The following is a 796-nucleotide window of genomic DNA, read 5'->3' as shown; positions in this document are numbered from 1 at the left end:
GTCCGGAATAGCAGATGGAGCACCTGAATTTTTACCGATCGAGGTCGCAAGCGCCGTCAGTAAAAGAGATCACAGGTTCAGAGAGCCGAGCCGTAACTGGTGTCACGCGCTCAGAGTGCGCGGGAGAGCAAGCGCCCCTGCACGACGCGTGACTCCATCAGTCCATGCCTCCATGGCGTATGGAGATGCTGCCTGAGATGCAGGGGTTTCCCGCGCTCCCGGTCGTGGCATAACGGTTTGAACGAGTTACCAGGTCCACTCGCTCGCGCCATCTCCCATACAGACAGACATTCGGAGACGGACGCATACGACCAGAGGATACGATGCGATACGTCGACCGAGCGCAATGATGAACAGTGAGTACCCGTACGTATATGTTTTTATCCACATGCATACGAGGAGGAGGAGACCATACATGACAACCTATCGGGCATCGGCTATCGTATTCTCAAGATCTCAGGTACGAGCGGCAGCGGCATGATGGACGATGGGATGCTGGATGTATACGCGTACCACACCTGGGGCCCCGGCATGGACTGCTGTTCCCCTCGTCACCCTGGCAAAAGGGTGGCGACGATGCCGACGACCGGGGCCGGCGGGGACATGGATACGCGACGCTTACCTCCACTCCCAGGGGCCGGATGGCATGTGTATGTGGCACACCGTGCACAACCTCCCCCGATCGCAGTAACGCGCGCGGCACAGCGCGGCGCGGCCGATCGCCAGGCGCCAGCTAACCGGTGATCCGCCGACCGCCGGGCCGAGGCGGCCTACCAATGCCACGGCAACAGCAGCG

This window comes from Setaria italica, chromosome II (assembly GCF_000263155.2).
Source record: "Setaria italica strain Yugu1 chromosome II, Setaria_italica_v2.0, whole genome shotgun sequence".
NCBI lineage: Eukaryota > Viridiplantae > Streptophyta > Magnoliopsida > Poales > Poaceae > Setaria > Setaria italica.
Note: the sequence above shows the minus strand (reverse complement) of the source record.